Source organism: Lissotriton helveticus, chromosome 6 (assembly GCF_964261635.1).
Source record: "Lissotriton helveticus chromosome 6, aLisHel1.1, whole genome shotgun sequence".
Lineage (NCBI taxonomy): Eukaryota > Metazoa > Chordata > Amphibia > Caudata > Salamandridae > Lissotriton > Lissotriton helveticus.
The window spans coordinates 1,906,102,542-1,906,123,145 of record NC_136067.1 but is presented as its reverse complement, the minus strand read 5'-3'; the positions used below and the strand labels follow the sequence as shown (position 1 = coordinate 1,906,123,145).

The window sequence follows — 20,604 nt, the reverse complement described above, 5'->3', positions numbered from 1 at the left end:
GATGGGTACTGCAGATGTGGTCCAGGTGGCTATGTTTGAATGGGATACATAAAAAACAAAACAAACTGCATCAAAAGATGACAATTGCAGAATGTGAATTCACTCTGCATCTACCTAAGACAAAAAAAGCATTACTGCATTCAATATGTATCACAGCCTAGACCTTTTGCCTTTGATAAGAGTATTTTCCTTATGTGTGCCTGTTTAGTACAGGGTTCAGTTCTGAAGCACAGAAAATTTGACCCAATCATTTTTTTATCCTCTAGGAATCATCAAACCTGATTTATTTATTGGTGGGTGTAGACCTCAGTTAGTTACAGAGTCGGTTCTTGGCCATGGCTTTGCCACAGTTAAGTTACACATACCTTACAGAAAACAAGTTCCCTCTCTCTGTTATTTTGTTCGGAAGTGCAAAATTATGTTATTATGAGTTATCAAAACACTAGGTACGTCCAATGTGCTGCAAGAATGGGATCAAATTCGTAAAACAAGGGGCACCTCAGTAAGCCTGGGACATGGGCAGTGTAGTAATAAATGAAACAGTGGTCCCTGAAGTTGAAAGTGTGAACCTCAACTTCCATTGTTAGCTACTATATAACCAACAATAGATTGGTTTTTACTAGAAGATGTATGATTCATTCAATTACACTGCATTCAGAATCAGAGAAAGATGATTTCATTGAACTCTGTTATCAAATACAAATAGAATTAAAGAGGTGTTCCCAAAAGACGCAACCACGCAGTAAAGAAAAGTAAGTGAGTAAGAAGTGCTCTAGTGCTATACAAGATATGCATAAACCGTGACTGTAGAGGATGCACAGTTGTCTGATCTAGATGCTCTGCAAAACCAAAGGGGATGATGGACGGAGTGTTGAACATTGCAAGCACTGACCCCCAGTCAACTGATCTGGGTTTAATCCATCATCATTTTTTAGCTCACTCTGCCACCCCAGTTCAGAGATGGCCATATGCAAATCAGTCTGACCCTGTGCCTCATGGGAACAGTCCGCCCGAACTGCCAAGCCATGTCTTCCTTGGACCAGAAACAAGCATCCTGGGACCGGTTTCGGGTTCATAACCCTCATCAGCCAGGCTATTTTGAATCCAGTGGCAAAGTGAGCAAGGGACCCACGTCTGGGCATACCCTGCCAATTTAGGGCAAGCAAAGCAAAATCAAAGGGGATGATGGACGGAGAGTTGATCTAGACGATAACAGAGAGTGGCAGGCTCCTGAATTACATAAACACAGTACACTATTATTGTGTCAAACTTTCTACCCTCTGAGGTTATTTGTACAGGGTCATCATCAGGACAATGAATGGGAAACACCCAATGCGTAGCATTTCTGTAGCGAATGAACAAACAGTGTATTCAGAAATGGATCCACAAATCATAGGTCATGAAACCCAATTGGGTCCAGGACTCATCTATTACCAAATACATTCCCCTTAGGATATTTGAGAACTTGCTGGGAGAGGGGTCCATTAATGGTCCATAGACTGGAATGGGTACCAGTCATGTAAAGTGACTTGGTGGTACACACAGGAAAACGCAAACCTCCGGGATGATGTGGTATTCCTACAGTTTCCAGTATATTGTCTTGGGAAATGAAACCCTAATTGAGTTAAAATCATGATTAAGTAAGTAATCGGTGCGCTGCAACCCAAGCCAAACGACCTCAGACTCAGCACACATTAAAGAACATCCCCTAAATCTATTTGGACTATAACAAAAGAGAGTAAATCAACATGTCTCTGATTGTCAAGTGCATAAATAAGTGTATATGCGAGTCAAAAATATTACACCTAACCTAATTTTGAAATCACCGCATCTGTCAGTGCATGCACTAGCAGCAGGCAGTGCCCGACAGAAGTGATTGTTCTGCTAGAAAGCAAGAATGGGATCAAGCAAAATACATGGTCCCTATATGTCTTTTGCACTTCCTGCATGTCTTTGTCATTTGATATCTGGTGGAAGATATTCTAGCAGACGAAGTGTGCATTAAGCGGTTTAAGTATTCTCAATCTCAAATAAAATTGTTTTCATTTATGACTATCCCATTCTTATTATTGGAATGCTTTGTGCATGGTGCTTAGGAATTTATTGTATTTTTTATTTCGGATTTTTGATTTAGAATCCTGTCTTATTGTGTTGCATCTGGCTTCTAATGTCCAGCTATAGTTGACACTGTCAAGTCCAGTGTTATACCCTTTATTTTCTTGGATTTTTTATTTTCTAAATTATTAGGAATATTTTGCAGGGTTTATTTTCGAAGGGACCACCAGGAGTCCCCTAGCCTCCTGAAGAACTTCCAGATCCAACTCGCTAAATGCCTTATAGGACACTGTCACCGCTCACTTCATCCGAGAGGAACTTTTTGTCACCAAAGCGCTGGCCCTACATGTGCTTTACTAATTTATTTTTTGCCACTGATGGGGGCGGAATGCATCTCTGGGCATCCTTCTGAATAGTTCAACTCAGCATGCTAATACTGTCCTTCTTTAAGGTTTGTCACACTTATCAGCCTAGTTAATCAGTAGAACTAAGGTGTTCTTCTTTCCCCTTGTAAGATTTTTCTCTTATCCCATGAGCAAGGATAAGTGATCTCAGCATTGTAGGTTTTATCAGCACTCCCTTAAAAACATTTGCTAAAGTAGTGTTCATAAGTGGCAGGTTTCCAGAGGAACTGGAGAGAAGGCTATTGGTTCATGTTGTAGTTTAATATCCAATCCAATATGGCACCATTTTTTAATCACTAGCTGGATGTTCACTCTCATGTTGTAAACTTGTCTGGATCAACATCTTGTGGAGAAGTGTGGCTCACTGGTTAGAGGAGGCAGACCTGGAAGCAGAGGTCAGCCCCGGAAGAGGGTTCAATTCCCGGCTCGGCGGGGTCTTGAGTCCTAAAATGTCCATGGACTCGACAATTGTCGCTCCGGTGCCTACTCGATTCACGGGTTCACACTCTGCGACTCTGGGCAATAGCTTGCTTACTCTCCACAACGGCCCCTCGCGGCGGGATGCCTGGCTTTCACCTTGCGGATACCCTGCCGGGGTTATCTCACAGGGGAATACCAGGACGGGTTCCCTAAGCAAGCGCTTAGAAACCGCTCGGTGATTTGCGCTATATAAATTCCTGTACATTTACATTTACATTCACAACATGCCAAAATGTCCAGGTTGTAACATCATTGTGGCATCATTTGTCCTGTGCAGTATATGAGCACTGCTCTGTCTCTGCGGATGACCATGTACGCAAGGATGCTGCCTAGACACATGTGGGTTGCATTGCTACACTTGACAGGGCAATTTGGAAATGCATCTGAAAGTGGACAGACACATTCCTTGAACTACCATCCTAAGCATGCTCTCAGCTATTAATAGAACTATAAAAAGAATTAAAAGAATGGACATTTTAACAATGTTTTAACAATTTACGCTTTAGCTAACCATGGAAAAGGAATAGATAATGCCCTCTGAGTTTTTATTCTTTCTGCAAAAAGGGTGCGGTATTTCTGTGCTTCCTTGTAGTGCCTTAAACATCTCTTGTAGGGCCTTAAACAAGGCTCAAATCTGTTTTTTTAACGAGCTAGTCAAGGAATGTGTCAATTGAAGTTAATAATATGTCTCTCAGTACCATGCTGTTTCGCATTCCTTGTGCAAAGGATGCTGGTGTCTGTTCATATCTGAGTCTAAGGTCTGGCAAATTGTAATAAATATATAAGCATATTCCAATAGAACCTAAAAGGGTTTTAATCACCCTGACATTTGCTATATTTACTCTCACTCTTTCTTTTATCATCTCTCCCACAGGTGAACAGCACATTTTCTGAAGATCTTCATATCTTGCAAAAACATGGTTCCTCTACATAAGATCTGCAAAGCAGTGGGGCAGTAGCTCTCCTTAGATGTAAAGGGACTTCTCCACTGGACTGTGCCATACATTTACCAAGGAACATACTTTTTACAGACGAAGGAAGCAGCAATTGCACACATTTCAGTCACTAATGATCTGTATTTTTATGTGCTGTTTGTGGTGATGCACGGTTAACCAGTTCCATACAGTACTCTTCAATCTGTGTCAAATTGAGGGTGAATTCTAAAAGCCAGAAGGCAAACTGTGAGTGCATTTCGCTTTATTGCCTTGATACTCCTGATGTCACAGAAAATATACCGCTCTATGAGAAGAGAGGCCACTGAATGTGGATTTGGGACAAAAGAATAAATAGTAAGGGAAAAATAAAGGCAACTTTTAACAAGCACACTTTCCATTGAAAAACTAAGTGCAGTACTGTAGTCTGCTTCACATTAATTCACATTAATGAGGGGGAAGGATGTTGAAACTTTGTAGTCTACTTAAATTCTCACTAGAGATGTGGCAGATTATCAAAGGTTGACTGTAGGAAATTGGGGTTTTGATTGAGGAGGGTGAAAACCCTTCTCAGGCAACATCCACATCCTTGTCAGGGTGAACCACAAAAGTAACAAAATCAGCTGTGCTTAGCTTTCTGGTAGCTTGGCACAAAGTCAGCAAGACTTAACTTAGAGGCAATGTGTAGATATGTATGCAGCATTCAAACAGGAAGAAAGGGAGAACACCACACAAGGAAAATCCCAGATCAAATTAGAAAGGAAGCGAAAAATCCAATAAATAATTTGAAAAGGAACATCAAACCTCCAATCAGTAGAACCGAAGTTATGAATTTCTAAAATATTCAGTAACAAATAGTGCCTAAAAGATCAAAGTGCCAACCGCTGGCATCTATTCAGGGCAAAGTCAAACATTATGTCCAACCAAGGGTGGATCGTGAGTGGGAAACACAAAGTGAATTGTGCCCGGTCTCAAATTACCTTCAGTCTTTGGAGAAATTCAAGCACCTCTTGATCTGTTTCTGAAATTTCCTTTCTTCCCTGCCCGGGTCCTGAGATATCTGGGGTGCCAAAAGGCTAATGTGAAGTTTTTTTTGACTGCAGAAGGAAGTACGTATTGAAATGCAAGTATTGTAGGTGACACCTCAGACCCAACCCCTCCGGTCAACACCAAGGTCCTCTAAGTGTCACTGTCTGGGAGGATTTAAGGGCTGTATTTTCCATGTTCTACTGCATTTTAAACTGGCACATAGAACAGTGTTTACCTCTTCTATGGTGCAAGTCAGTATACAGCAGGGACTCCAAGATGTTTTTTTAATGCAGGTGTACACTTTACCCTTTATTCATCTCTAATCCAGAATATGATCCTACATAGAATCAGAAATATTTTTAAAATCTCAATGTGTATTGTATAACACTCACTTGTTTGCTATCATTTCTTCAGATTTTGCATACAATAGAATATTTGTATTTGAGACTTTGAGAAAAAAACCTTTGCCACAGTAATTGCTTTATCATCTATGCTAATGTCAGGCCAACTTTTCAAATTGTCACTCTTTTCGCATATGAATGTCAATTTTTTTTTTTTTTAGACATGAGTGTTCACAATCTGGTTTTTGTAATGAAGCATCCAAAAGAAGATAATAAGACTGTGGGGCAGATGTACAACTATTTTAAATGGTCGCAAACGGGAATTCTGCACGTTTACGACTGCTAAATTGGTCTTCCCCATGCACAAGCCATATTTTGCGAATCGGTAACCTAGACTCGGACGTCAGAAGGGGCGTGAAAAGGGCGTCCCTTCCTAATAGCAAGTCTAACAGCAATATATGATTGTGTTGTGACCGCATTTGCAGTTTCAAAACACTCACAGTTTACCACCTACTTCAAGCAGTCTTCAAACCACTCGCAAACAGAAAGGGGTCACCTGGACCCCTTCTCCTTGGTGAGTGTGTGAGACAATATTTATTAAGTACAGGCAGTGGTCCCAGGGACCACTCCCTGCCCATAAAAAATTAAATTGAAAAGTTTCATATTTCTTTTTTAACTGCATCTGGTTTTCCTTTAACCGCTTCAGCGCGGCGCAGATTCCTGCGCTGTGCTGAACGTTCCATTGGGCTTATGGAACCATGACGGAACGGTTCCGTCATGAGCACAGCTCAACCGACGCTCATGACGGAACCGTTCCGTCATGAGCATGGAAGGGGTTAAGGAAAACGGGCTGCATTTTAAGAAAAACTGCTGTATTTAAAAAGCTGTCACAGACATGGTGGTCTGCTGACCCCAGCAGGCCACCATCCCTGGGAGTGCTAGCCATTCCCAATGGGGTCACAATTTGCAATTGCCTGAAGCATGCAATTTGTGACCCCATTGGGAATCGCAGTGTCTGACACACTGTTGTACATTCACTTTTGCAAGTTGCAAATTACGACTCGCAATTTGATGAAATTTGCGACTCGCAAAAGTGAATGGTTGTATATCTGGCCCTAAATTCCTTGTCAGCTTGATATGTGTCATTTTGTTAATCTAGTTTAGTTGGGGTATTTCATACTACAAACCTAGTTTCAAGGGACAACAGAAGGACCACACTATGGAGCATGAAAAGAAAAGTAATTGAGTGCCATTTCATATTGCATTCTTAGTATATAGCTTAATTTAAAACAGAGAGTGAAGACATTGCTTTTCTCAGATTTGGAAGGGCAACGAGTAAGAAAGAGTACGTAGAAGTGAGGATTTTGGCCTGCAAGCTTGAGTAAGTGGTGGGTTGGTGAGAGAGGAAAAGTGAGGCTCAGTGAGAGCTTGTTCCATAGAGTTTGGTTCTTTCTTTATATGACATTTGAATTTCCTGTTTTGTAAGTTTCTACCAATGTTACTTTTACTGATTGAGAACACTATTTCTTTATCAGAAATAGGGTTCTACTTACCTTCTTTCAGATGGAATACTTACAATTTTTAATCACCAGGGAATGACAAAATTCAAGAATACAATAGTTTTTCAAAACTCCTAAATAACATTCATTACTTTAAAAAAAAAAGCTGATCTTGCTTACTAAACATACCAAAACATGTATTTATCATTCAGAAAGATATTGGTGGATAAACAGTCCACTTGGGACAAAAAGTATAATTATTTTCTGGAAACAAATTTTGCTGGTTATATTTTACCTTTATTTTGAATTAGAAAATAGATGCCCTTGTATACTGGTCTAAAAAGATGTCAAAGCCATTAGGGAAAGTGTGTTTTTTAACTAAATGTTTTGCCAGTAGAAATAAAAATCTGCACATGGCTAGTGGTCATAAATTTCATTGTTGGGAGGGGAGGACACACTAGATACTAAGATACACCACTTTTCACCCTTACCTCTTATGCAGTTTTGGAATCCGTAAGACAATTTGGTGTCTACGTTCTTAGAATGTAATAAGAGAACCTGACCAGAAAAATCAGTCAAACTGACCCAGCATACCATTTAGTCTTGTAGAAAGCACTATATTGTCATAGGCAGAAAATGCATGAAATAATTTTTATTTTCGCCATAGGAAAACGTCTTCTGCACTGACAGTATGTTATGAATGATGCCATTTATTTCAATAATGTTTTTCGAATACATTTCTATTTGTTACTATCCCTAAAAGATTACGGAGTTGAAAGCAGAACGAACTGAGTCTGTGTTTACAGTTATCTCAATTTTGTGTGAATTAGGGGACAAAAGTAGTTGTTTAAGGGACAATGTTGGTAGCGGAGACAAGAAATGTTTTTATCGCTATTGCAGTCCTGAGTCTCAAGTGAAGGCGCTAAATCGTGGTTTTTATTTTCATTTGATAAATATGTACTTTATATGTAAAAAAAAAACTATTGTACAAGTTGTTTATTTGAGACCATTTGGTACTTGATTTTGTGAAGTATTTTTAGAGACATCAAACTGTTTGTAAAATAAAATTATATTTGTCATATTTTAATCTCTTATGAAAATGTTTTCTTTCAGGTGCAGCAACCCGCTTTTTTACTTGCTGTACCAATATTTAAATAGAATGTCGGCAGCTTGTTTCTAGATATAGACATTTCCATGTGATCCCCGTTTATAAAGAGTATAGCCTGGCTGGTTTCCTGCTGAAAAAATACTGAGTGCTGGATGTCATGTTATGGGGGAGACCGAAAAAGCCCTCTGTTGAGTTATAGAATTCATGGTATAGAGTGAAACGCATACCTGTTTCGACAATAGAGAGTAAGAATAGAGTCCTAGGCCTGCTCCTTCAGTGCTGTATCCAGCTGTGCGGATCAAGAGTGTTTTGCCCTCTACAATACTACTAGTGAGTAGCAAAATCATGGAGGCTTAGTCAACACTTGTCGACCGCATTGCAAAATCTTAATTTCCTATAGCGATATTTCCCCTTTTTCTCAAATAGTTATCCCAGGTCAACTTGCGGCTGATTCACAAGGTACCCACCTAGAACTCTTTACATACCCTAACATAAATTCGTGAATTGGCTGCAAACCATCTAACATGGGAATGAAATGCAAATATTTGGGTCATATTCACATACAATTAGATCAAACAGAAAACACTGTCCTCTTTACACTTTAACTAATAGGTAGTGGGACGTTTCATTGAAATAAACAGTGCATTTAGAGATTTTCTAGTACAGGGAGGTGGGTAGATCAACAGAGAGCGGGAGGAGGGGGTGGTGGTTTAAAAGCGAGAGGGGGAAACAATGGAGGCAGGATGCTATGGGTTAAGACAACTAATGCATGACTAAGGCAGATCAGCTGACCTTGGTACTGGGGAACGGGGTTTGAGTCTCTGGGCAGATCACTTAATCCCCTGTATGTGATAGAAAGAATTAAAAAAATTGAAGTGTCTGTAATTTAAATGGTGCTCATGTAAAGCATCCCAATCCCTTTGGGACAAGAATGAGGGTGCAGGAGGTGGCTGAAGTTTTTCTTAGAGCTGTAAATAACACGTACCACTGTTACCCAACCAATCTTCTCAGTTTACCGATCTCCAGAGGATGGAAGGCTGAGAATGCTCTGCTGGGATTGGGTCTTGTGATCTTAACTTAACCCTATAAGTAAGCAGCAAAGTTCCGTTCACTATGCCACCCAACGAGCTTTGAAAGGGGGCAGCCCTGTATGCAGTAGTCACCCACAGATAGTGATCCAGCGGCGTACCAGCAACAGATACTCCAATACCATATACTCACCTGGGCCCATAAACACACTGCCAATGTCTGGGTAATCCGCCAGAGTTACATTTTATTAGTTTTCATTTCTTCAAGATTGATTATCTCTTGTTTCTAATCAACCTTTCACTGATCAAAAAGTTCTTTCCTGTGGTCAGTGGACAATTAGTTGAACTAGTTGATGGTGAAGTTTTCTAACCTAATTTATCATTTATACTTCACCACATACTTGAAAAAGTTTAAAATCTTTATCTAAACTATTTGCATGTGAACCACTCCAAAGTACATCACAGCCACTGTCACTCATAGGAGAGAAAATTACATTTTTCAAATCATATACTTCAAACTTGCAATGACTTATGCTCAGAAAGGAGAGGACAGAGAGAAAAGAGCACCTACACATTCATGAAGTTATAATTACCTAGGATGGTGTGAAGACCAACCCCTTGGCCAAATGGCTGGTATGGGTTCCCCGGGATAAATCAGGAGACAAAGACTTCAGGACAGGATTCAGGACAGGATAGATGACCTCTCTAACACCGACGGTCGCGTTGCACCCCTCTCTGACACTCTCTTCCTCCTTGAGATTCTTCCCTGATCTTCTTTCTAAATCAAACAATTAGGATATTAAGTTCTGCATTTGTGTCTTCATCAGCATCTCCGACAGCATCTCCCCTCTGCAGCATTCAGCAATTTGCGCTAACTAACTAAAAACGACCTCAATTATACCTTTTCTTTTCTCATGTACCACCCATTAATGTTTCAATATCGTAAAACTACTAACTGATTGGACAGCCAAGGGGGGAAGATCATTGCACAATGCTTATATGTCATCTTAGTCTATAATTCTATTGTGCACAGATCCCACCCCTTAATTTTTATTCAAAAACTTTATTCTCACCCGCATTCACATTACATCCGATACAAATGTTAATTTCAATATGTGATTTTCATTCATTCGGGTCTTGTATTGCCCGTTTCCCAGGCTTGAGGCAGGATGTGGCCTTGCACTCCTCTTGAACTTCGCGTCACCCTTCTGGACTGGCTTCTACTTGTCATGTGCGTAAACCATGTGATACGACTCATCTCTGCTCTTATCCCATTTACCTACTAATGCTTTCCCCGCATTAGGATTTAGTAAAACAGCTTCATTTAGTTTAAGCAAGCAGATGCCATTGCATGTGAGCTTTCAATCCGCAATATTGGTCTTTTCTGCTCATGCGCAAGAATTTCCCTCCAAGCGACAGCTCGTCATATTGCGTAGATGCAGTTGACACATGCGCAATAAAGATTTCCCGTTAGCAAGCATTCTAGAACTTTGCTCAAGTTATTTAAATTAGTAAACACATAGGCAAGCTTCTCTAGCTTCTTAAGTTGGTGTGGTGCGTATTAGTTTTATACAATACATAATTAATACCATGTTAAAAAGTTAAACGAGAGGATTGCTTCCAAGCAAGTCTCTTCTCTATGAGTCCTTGCTCCATCAATAGCCACAGGCTTACAGGTCTCTACCTCACTTCAAGCCCATCACTGAGCAGAAAAACTGTGCACAAAAGTCGTCCCAGGCCCTAGCAATTACAGGAGCAGCAGCGTCGCTACCACGGGTCACATGTTTACACACTTTGATCAGACCGAAACAGAGAGCTTGACAGCCCAGGAAATTCACTTACAAGAGACGTCTTCCCCTTCACTGAAGCGTTGACAATAACCATTTAATATATTCATCTCCTCAGGAGTCTTCAGACAGAGCAGGGAAGCTTGGAACAGACACTCAGGACAAGCTCACCTTCAAAGACTTCTCCCTGCACTGCCATATTAGAACAAAACATCAGAAACAAGACAAAAAAACAAGCCTTGTCTATACCTAATCCAGTACTTGTAAAGCGCACAGCTACCCGGAGGTATCCCAGCGCTAGGGGCTGTCGGGAAGATTAAGTGAGTTATTGCGCAGAGTCACACAGTGCTGGGCTGACCTGCCACCAGTGCCAGGGATCAAACCGTGAGCCCCAGCGTCCGGTGTCAGTTGCCCTGGCCGCTGCGCCACACCGCTTCCCGTTACGTTCAGCTCAAGCACCGGCGCCTAGGACTCTACAATCTGCACCGGAAGCCTTCACGTTGGGGATCACTGGTGATTAAGAAAATGTTAAATTCAGTTAATGCAACATTTATCACATTTTGTGATACAAAATGCAGTATTTGCAGGCAGCTATCGAGATGTGGTACACGGAGAGCCAATGCAAAGAGTCGCTGCCTGTGGAGAGGACAAGCTCAATATTTACTGTTTTTGTGCGGATTTTGAAGTGCAGAGGCTCAGAGACGGTGTAAGACTTTATTCCCTCATCAGTCCAGTGCAGGGCTGCAGATGGGTCCGAGAACCGATCCAGGCTTGGTTAAGAGAAGACCCCAGCACTACTATTGATTTAAGGGGACCCCTGCTCGCCCAGGGAGGGGGCACGCTGACAGAGACATGCACCCACTAGTGTCCTTGTGCAATGTGGTTGGCTCTCATGTAAAGCGATCCAATACCATCGGGTCGACTTTACGCTACATAAAACTGCAACACGCTACCACAGTCTATTGTGAATGAACGGCCTCTTGCATGACAACAGTCAGAAAGCACACTGGGGCAGAACTGCAAGGGCCTTGCGCCAATATTGCATCATTTTTAACACGGAAAAAGTGATGCAAAAGTGGCGCAAGGGCCTTGTAAATAAGCCCCACTGTTTGCCCTGCTTGCATCTCGCTGCCTCTCAGACCCCTTGCTTTAGCACTTCCTATGATTGAATCACCACGTCAGGTGCTGCTCAGCTGAAGCTAGTCTACACACATGTGAATAAATGACACAATGCAGCCTACTTCTATTGCGCGTATTCGAAGAGTGGCAAGCTAGAAGGGCAGCTTTACGTCAGACAGGGGAAGATTTATATGTCCCTGCATCCCCCCAACGACACCCTAATATGGATGGTAGGGGTAGATAATTTGGGAGATAAACTAAAAAACACACCACGTGTGAACAGTTCCTCCCTGTCTGTCATAAAGCTCCTTGTGAGCATTCTTGGTTCTGGGTACTTCTTGGCTGGTGCGATGGATGTCGGGTGGCTTGAGTGCTTATTCACGCGCATGCGCGCCAACTTTGGCCCGGAAGCGATAATAACTTGCATCAGCTACAGGGTTTGTCACCGCAGGGGGCGCAGCGGATCAGTGCTCAAATATAATCGAACTTCTCCTTTTCTCGTTGTTGTGTTAGAAACAAGGATTTATTTTAACTGAATTAATACTGGGCAGAAGTCTAACAAGTCCAAAATGTTACCATACCCTGCCCTCCCTCCCCATTAGGGTGATAACCGTCCGTAAATTTCACGGACCGTCCGTCATTTTAGTATGATGTCCACAAGGAGTCCGTAATTTGGGGATGCCAAATTACGGACGCCTTACAGACATCATACTAAAATCAAAATGGGAAATCTCAGTAAGGAATGCTGATTCCCATGCGAGAGGCCCCGTGAGTTTAAAAGTTTTTACTGGGGGCCTCCCGCACTTATCTTTTAAACTGAAGAGGCTGCCTGCAGCGGCCCCTCCCGACAGACTGTGGAGTGGCCCATTGTCATTTTGAGACTGCAGCTGATTAGCACTTTAGAATGACAATGGGCCCAAATGTAGTGACCCCATGTGGTGTGCCTTCTCCTGCATGGGACTAGGGCAAAGCATTCTGCTTTTTTCTTGGCGCCATGCTGGAGAAAATAAAAATAAAATAACTAACACCGTTTTCACTGTACATTTAAAAGACAAATTTCAACATAAAATTAAAAAAAATACTATTTATTAATGTTTATTGTTACTAGCACAAATCTTGATTGCAGAAAGGGCCCAATGTCACTTTGCAAAGTTGCGCGCATACTGAAAAACTCTGAAGTGCACGATTGGCTCAACCTTATATAAACTTATTTTGACTTGTATTTATTTTGGTTGTCTATTTACTTACTTATATATTATTGTGCCACCTCCTCTGATATGTCTGTAAAACGTATGTTTTTGTCCCAAATTTTTGCCCTGAATTTTGACCTCTCCTGAATTTTTGTCCTGAATTCTGACCCTTTGTCCTGAATTTTTACACTGACCATCCTGAATTTGCACCCATGCCAGTTGGTAACCCTATCCCCCATGCTGCTAACTACACACTTGTGGGTTAAAAAAAACCCAGAACAAATAAACAGGCAGAGTGTGCAAGCTCCGCCGCTTTGGTGAGAGTTATTTTTTCCCCAACTGGAAAAGTCAGATTTACATCCGCCACCTTTGTTCTTATTACCGAGCGCAGTGGCAAACAGCCCCTCGTGTCACCGTGGCTCACACAAAGCAGGGGTTGGCATTCCTGGGATGCCATGGCTCTGACGTGGGGGGGGGGGGGCAGGAGGGAGCAACCAGCTCAGCAGCTTTCTTAAACAAGGATGGAAAGTAAAAAATAAAAATTTGGCAGAGGGTGAGGAGACATGCAGCATAGAAGGCAAACTGCAGGAAGCAACTGAGGCCAGGAGGGTTTGGAGGGTGGGGCCGGCGACACAGAGCAGAACCAAGAATAGCAGTCGTGAGTAAGGACTTTGTAAGTGTAACTGAGACATCAGCATGGTTTACAGCCCAGTTTAGAGAAACCGTGTTGCAGTGAAGCTAAGCTCTTAGCAAGAATGCTCTGCAAATGAAAAGGGAAGCTTCCCCGAACACAAGCAGGAAATCAAGGGGACAAAAGTCCCCCAAAGAATACATAAACATGACAAAGTGTAATGATACAGTAGTTAGTCCCTGCTGAGTGGGAGGACTGCAAGAGAAAAAGAGGGATAAAGAGGCAGGACTGACAGGTAGCAAGCAAGGATTTTTAAAGGACACTAAAACAAACAAATCAAATGTAGGGGGATAGCTTTAAGCCCACAAGAGAAGTATACTAAATTACACAAGAGGTCGTATGCTTACGCTCAAACTAAAAAAGACGGAGCAGCTCTCTCCCCAAGCCCTGATAAGCAATTAGAATGCCTTGCACTGGAGTAGTTTGTTACGAAATCTGGCCCAAAAACATTCACCAAATATGTTGCGTATATCAAGTTTGCCTTATTTGAAACATTGGGCATTATGGGATTGTTAAGAGCCTGTTCATAGCACTCACCAATTAGAAGGCAGCCGAGGAACATATCCCAGATCTTTAGCATGAAATTAGGTTCCTGGTATGCCTACTTTACTGAGTCATTTACAACAAGGGGTGGTGATGGACAGAGTCTCTGAATTAAGCAGAGTACTCTCACCCAGTCAAGAGATCAGGGCTAGATCCAACACCGTTTTTTAGCTCATTGCACCATCCCAGTTTCAGAACCCGGCTGTATGCAAATTAGTCTGTCCCTGGCCCAGTGCATCATGGGAACAGGGCAGACCAGACTACAAAAGCCAATTCTTACACTGGGAAGGAAACAAGCTTCCGGGGACCGGTTTCTGCCATTTCAGGCGTCTTCGGCCCGGCTTGCTTGAATCCTGATGGTGCAATGAGCAAGGGACTCACATCTGAGTATACCCTTCCACGCTTAGGGTGGACAAAATTATTTACAACAAGGGGTGGTGATGGACAGAGTCTCTGAATTAAGCAGAGTACTCTCACCCAGTCAAGAGATCAGGGCTAGATCCAACACCGTTTTTTAGCTCATTGCACCATCCCAGTTTCAGAACCCGGCGGTATGCAAATTAGTCTGTCCCTGGCCCCGTGCATCATGGGAACAGGGCAGACCAGACTACAAAAGCCAATTCTTACACTGGGAAGGAAACAAGCTTCCGGGGACCGGTTTCTGCCATTTCAGGCGTCTTCGGCCCGGCTTGCTTGAATCCTGATGGTGCAATGAGCAAGGGACTCACATCTGAGTATACCCTTCCACGCTTAGGGTGGACAAAATTATTTACAACAAGGGGTGGTGATGGACAGAGTCTCTGAATTAAGCAGAGTACTCTCACCCAGTCAAGAGATCAGGGCTAGATCCAACACCGTTTTTTAGCTCATTGCACCATCCCAGTTTCAGAACCCGGCTGTATGCAAATTAGTCTGTCCCTGGCCCAGTGCATCATGGGAACAGGGCAGACCAGACTACAAAAGCCAATTCTTACACTGGGAAGGAAACAAGCTTCCGGGGACCGGTTTCTGCCATTTCAGGCGTCTTCGGCCCGGCTTGCTTGAATCCTGATGGTGCAATGAGCAAGGGACTCACATCTGAGTATACCCTTCCACGCTTAGGGTGGACAAAATTATTTACAACAAGGGGTGGTGATGGACAGAGTCTCTGAATTAAGCAGAGTACTCTCACCCAGTCAAGAGATCAGGGCTAGATCCAACACCGTTTTTTAGCTCATTGCACCATCCCAGTTTCAGAACCCGGCTGTATGCAAATTAGTCTGTCCCTGGCCCAGTGCATCATGGGAACAGGGCAGACCAGACTACAAAAGCCAATTCTTACACTGGGAAGGAAACAAGCTTCCGGGGACCAGTTTCTGCCATTTCAGGCGTCTTCGGCCCGGCTTGCTTGAATCCTGATGGTGCAATGAGCAAGGGACTCACATCTGAGTATACCCTTCCACGCTTAGGGTGGACAAAATTATTTACAACAAGGGGTGGTGATGGACAGAGTCTCTGAATTAAGCAGAGTACTCTTACCCAGTCAAGAGATCAGGGCTAGATCCAACACCGTTTTTTAGCTCATTGCACCATCCCAGTTTCAGAACCCGGCTGTATGCAAATTAGTCTGTCCCTGGCCCAGTGCATCATGGGAACAGGGCAGACCAGACTACAAAAGCCAATTCTTACACTGGGAAGGAAACAAGCTTCCGGGGACCGGTTTCTGCCATTTCAGGCATCTTCGGCCCGGCTTGCTTGAATCCTGATGGTGCAATGAGCAAGGGACTCACATCTGAGTATACCCTTCCACGCTTAGGGTGGACAAAATTATTTACAACAAGGGGTGGTGATGGACAGAGTCTCTGAATTAAGCAGAGTACTCTCACCCAGTCAAGAGATCAGGGCTAGATCCAACACCGTTTTTTAGCTCATTGCACCATCCCAGTTTCAGAACCCGGCTGTATGCAAATTAGTCTGTCCCTGGCCCAGTGCATCATGGGAACAGGGCAGACCAGACTACAAAAGCCAATTCTTACACTGGGAAGGAAACAAGGTTCCGGGGACCGGTTTCTGCCATTTCAGGCGTCTTCGGCCCGGCTTGCTTGAATCCTGATGGTGCAATGAGCAAGGGACTCACATCTGAGTATACCCTTCCACGCTTAGGGTGGACAAAATTATTTACAACAAGGGGTGGTGATGGACAGAGTCTCTGAATTAAGCAGAGTACTCTCACCCAGTCAAGAGATCAGGGCTAGATCCAACACCGTTTTTTAGCTCATTGCACCATCCCAGTTTCAGAACCCGGCTGTATGCAAATTAGTCTGTCCCTGGCCCAGTGCATCATGGGAACAGGGCAGACCAGACTACAAAAGCCAATTCTTACACTGGGAAGGAAACAAGCTTCCGGGGACCGGTTTCTGCCATTTCAGGCGTCTTCGGCCCGGCTTGCTTGAATCCTGATGGTGCAATGAGCAAGGGACTCACATCTGAGTATACCCTTCCACGCTTAGGGTGGACAAAATTATTTAATACAAGGGGTGGTGATGGACAGAGTCTCTGAATTAAGCAGAGTACTCTCACCCAGTCAAGAGATCAGGGCTAGATCCAACACCGTTTTTTAGCTCATTGCACCATCCCAGTTTCAGAACCCGGCTGTATGCAAATTAGTCTGTCCCTGGCCCAGTGCATCATGGGAACAGGGCAGACCAGACTACAAAAGCCAATTCTTACACTGGGAAGGAAACAAGCTTCCGGGGATCGGTTTCTGCCATTTCAGGCGTCTTCGGCCCGGCTTGCTTGAATCCTGATGGTGCAATGAGCAAGGGACTCACATCTGAGTATACCCTTCCACGCTTAGGGTGGACAAAATTATTTACAACAAGGGGTGGTGATGGACAGAGTCTCTGAATTAAGCAGAGTACTCTCACCCAGTCAAGAGATCAGGGCTAGATCCAACACCGTTTTTTAGCTCATTGCACCATCCCAGTTTCAGAACCCGGCTGTATGCAAATTAGTCTGTCCCTGGCCCAGTGCATCATGGGAACAGGGCAGACCAGACTACAAAAGCCAATTCTTACACTGGGAAGGAAACAAGCTTCCGGGGACCGGTTTCTGCCATTTCAGGCGTCTTCGGCCCGGCTTGCTTGAATCCTGATGGTGCAATGAGCAAGGGACTCACATCTGAGTATACCCTTCCACGCTTAGGGTGGACAAAATTATTTACAACAAGGGGTGGTGATGGACAGAGTCTCTGAATTAAGCTGAGTACTCTCACCCAGTCAAGAGATCAGGGCTAGATCCAACACCGTTTTTTAGCTCATTGCACCATCCCAGTTTCAGAACCCGGCTGTATGCAAATTAGTCTGTCCCTGGCCCAGTGCATCATGGGAACAGGGCAGACCAGACTACAAAAGCCAATTCTTACACTGGGAAGGAAACAAGCTTCCGGGGACCGGTTTCTGCCATTTCAGGCTTCTTCGGCCCGGCTTGCTTGAATCCTGATGGTGCAATGAGCAAGGGACTCACATCTGAGTATACCCTTCCACACTTAGGGTGGACAAAATTATTTACAACAAGGGGTGGTGATGGACAGAGTCTCTGAATTAAGCAGAGTACTCTCACCCAGTCAAGAGATCAGGGCTAGATCCAACACCGTTTTTTAGCTCATTGCACCATCCCAGTTTCAGAACCCGGCTGTATGCAAATTAGTCTGTCCCTGGCCCAGTGCATCATGGGAACAGGGCAGACCAGACTACAAAAGCCAATTCTTACACTGGGAAGGAAACAAGCTTCCGGGGACCGGTTTCTGCCATTTCAGGCGTCTTCGGCCCGGCTTGCTTGAATCCTGATGGTGCAATGAGCAAGGGACTCACATCTGAGTATACCCTTCCACGCTTAGGGTGGACAAAATTATTTACAACAAGGGGTGGTGATGGACAGAGTCTCTGAATTAAGCAGAGTACTCTCACCCAGTCAAGAGATCAGGGCTAGATCCAACACCGTTTTTTAGCTCATTGCACCATCCCAGTTTCAGAACCCGGCTGTATGCAAATTAGTCTGTCCCTGGCCCAGTGCATCATGGGAACAGGGCAGACCAGACTACAAAAGCCAATTCTTACACTGGGAAGGAAACAAGCTTCCGGGGACCGGTTTCTGCCATTTCAGGCGTCTTCGGCCCGGCTTGCTTGAATCCTGATGGTGCAATGAGCAAGGGACTCACATCTGAGTATACCCTTCCACGCTTAGGGTGGACAAAATTATTTACAACAAGGGGTGGTGATGGACAGAGTCTCTGAATTAAGCAGAGTACTCTCACCCAGTCAAGAGATCAGGGCTAGATCCAACACCGTTTTTTAGCTCATTGCACCATCCCAGTTTCAGAACCCGGCTGTATGCAAATTAGTCTGTCCCTGGCCCAGTGCATCATGGGAACAGGGCAGACCAGACTACAAAAGCCAATTCTTACACTGGGAAGGAAACAAGCTTCCGGGGACCGGTTTCTGCCATTTCAGGCGTCTTCGGCCCGGCTTGCTTGAATCCTGATGGTGCAATGAGCAAGGGACTCACATCTGAGTATACCCTTCCACGCTTAGGGTGGACAAAATTATTTACAACAAGGGGTGGTGATGGACAGAGTCTCTGAATTAAGCAGAGTACTCTCACCCAGTCAAGAGATCAGGGCTAGATCCAACACCGTTTTTTAGCTCATTGCACCATCCCAGTTTCAGAACCCGGCTGTATGCAAATTAGTCTGTCCCTGGCCCAGTGCATCATGGGAACAGGGCAGACCAGACTACAAAAGCCAATTCTTACACTGGGAAGGAAACAAGCTTCCAGGGACCGGTTTCTGCCATTTCAGGCGTCTTCGGCCCGGCTTGCTTGAATCCTGATGGTGCAATGAGCAAGGGACTCACATCTGAGTATACCCTTCCACGCTTAGGGTGGACAAAATTATTTACAACAAGGGGTGGTGATGGACAGAGTCTCTGAATTAAGCAGAGTACTCTCACCCAGTCAAGAGATCAGGGCTAGATCCAACACCGTTTTTTAGCTCATTGCACCATCCCAGTTTCAGAACCCGGCTGTATGCAAATTAGTCTGTCCCTGGCCCAGTGCATCATGGGAACAGGGCAGACCAGACTACAAAAGCCAATTCTTACACTGGGAAGGAAACAAGCTTCCGGGGACCGGTTTCTGCCATTTCAGGCGTCTTCGGCCCGGCTTGCTTGAATCCTGATGGTGCAATGAGCAAGGGACTCACATCTGAGTATACCCTTCCACGCTTAGGGTGGACAAAATTATTTACAACAAGGGGTGGTGATGGACAGAGTCTCTGAATTAAGCAGAGTACTCTCACCCAGTCAAGAGATCAGGGCTAGATCCAACACCGTTTTTTAGCTCATTGCACCATCCCAGTTTCAGAACCCGGCTGTATGCAAATTAGTCTGTCCCTGGCCCAGTGCATCATGGGAACAGGGCAGACCAGACTACAAAAGCCAATTCTTACACTGGGAAGGAAACAAGCTTCCGGGGACCGGTTTCTGCCATTTCAGGCGTCTTCGGCCCGGCTTGCTTGAATCCTGATGGTGCAATGAGCAAGGGACTCACATCTGAGTATACCCTTCCACGCTTAGGGTGGACAAAATTATTTACAACAAGGGGTGGTGATGGACAGAGTCTCTGAATTAAGCAGAGTACTCTCACCCAGTCAAGAGATCAGGGCTAGATCCAACACCGTTTTTTAGCTCATTGCACCATCCCAGTTTCAGAACCCGGCTGTATGCAAATTAGTCTGTCCCTGGCCCAGTGCATCATGGGAACAGGGCAGACCAGACTACAAAAGCCAATTCTTACACTGGGAAGGAAACAAGCTTCCGGGGACCGGTTTCTGCCATTTCAGGCGTCTTCGGCCCGGCTTGCTTGAATCCTGATGGTGCAATGAGCAAGGGACTCACATCTGAGTATACCCTTCCACGCTTAGGGTGGACAAAATTATTTACAACAAGGGGTGGTGATGGACAGAGTCTCTGAATTAAGCAGAGTACTCTCACCCAGTCAAGAGATCAGGGCTAGATCCAACACCGTTTTTTAGCTCATTGCACCATCCCAGTTTCAGAACCCGGCTGTATGCAAATTAGTCTGTCCCTGGCCCAGTGCATCATGGGAACAGGGCAGACCAGACTACAAAAGCCAATTCTTACACTGGGAAGGAAACAAGCTTCCGGGGACCGGTTTCTGCCATTTCAGGCGTCTTCGGCCCGGCTTGCTTGAATCCTGATGGTGCAATGAGCAAGGGACTCACATCTGAGTATACCCTTCCACGCTTAGGGTGGACAAAATTATTTACAACAAGGGGTGGTGATGGACAGAGTCTCTGAATTAAGCAGAGTACTCTCACCCAGTCAAGAGATCAGGGCTAG

The 20,604-nt window shown here is 44.2% G+C and overlaps 1 protein-coding gene across 1 annotated transcript in view; it reads left to right on the top strand.

The window, feature by feature from the left end:
* Positions 1-7,827, top strand: part of LOC144762928 (calpain-13-like) — a 441,560-nt gene extending 433,733 nt beyond the window's left edge. The window contains exon 22 of the mRNA XM_078648230.1: positions 3,814-7,827. The gene's annotated coding sequence lies outside the window, so the exon portion shown is untranslated. The remainder of the gene's footprint in view (positions 1-3,813) is intronic.
* Positions 7,828-20,604: the final 12,777 nt, after the last annotated feature.